Source organism: Schistocerca piceifrons, chromosome 1 (assembly GCF_021461385.2).
Source record: "Schistocerca piceifrons isolate TAMUIC-IGC-003096 chromosome 1, iqSchPice1.1, whole genome shotgun sequence".
NCBI lineage: Eukaryota > Metazoa > Arthropoda > Insecta > Orthoptera > Acrididae > Schistocerca > Schistocerca piceifrons.
The window spans coordinates 98,152,592-98,153,356 of NC_060138.1; the positions used below are offsets into that span (position 1 = coordinate 98,152,592).

The 765-nt window shown below is 45.2% G+C and overlaps 1 non-coding gene across 1 annotated transcript; it reads right to left on the reverse strand.

The window, feature by feature from the left end:
* Positions 1–393: 393 nt before the first annotated feature.
* On the reverse strand, positions 394–468 carry Trnap-cgg. The gene has a single exon. It is a non-coding gene; the product is annotated as a tRNA-Pro (tRNA).
* Positions 469–765: the final 297 nt, after the last annotated feature.

Here is a 765-nt window from a genome sequence, read left to right on the forward strand (position 1 = left end):
TTGGAACTTTCTATTAGTTAATCTTTTATCTTCCATTCTCTTCACATGTCCAAAGAAACGGACTATCACTTTCTGGATTCTACCTAAGACTTAAGAAATTTTTTGATGATGCTCTTTCTTTCTTTTGAATTTGTAGTTTGCATTTTCAGAAGTTTTCGCGATATGATCCTCTCGTTTTTTCTTTTTTTATTATTTCTCCCACTTTAAATGTGACAATGTAATCTGCTGCGTAGGGCGCTTGTGGTGCCATTAACTGTTTCATGGCGTCCATTTTTCGTGTTGTTGTCGATCTTTTTTTCATTTCCTTTGAGAACTTATGCACCATCTCAGAATGAGATTTTCACTCTGCAGCGGAGTGTGCTGATATGAAACCTCCTGGCGGATTAAAACTGTGTGCCCGACCGAGACTCGAACTCGGGACCTTTGCCTTCCGCGGGCAAGTGCTCTACCAACTGAGCTACCGAAGCACGACTCACGGCCGGTACTCACAGCTTTACTTCTGCCAGTACCTCTTCTCCTACCTTCCAAACTTTACAGAAGCTCTCCTGCGAACCTTGCAGAACTAGCACTCCTGAAAGAAAGGATATTGCGGAGACATGGCTTAGCCACAGCCTGGGGGATGTTTCCAGAATGAGATTTTCACTCTGCAGCGGAGTGTGCGCTGATATGAAACTTCCGGGCAGATTAAAACTGTGTGCCCGACCGAGACTCGAAGTCGGGGCCTTTGCCTTGCGCGGGCAAGTGCTCTACCAACTGAGCTACCGA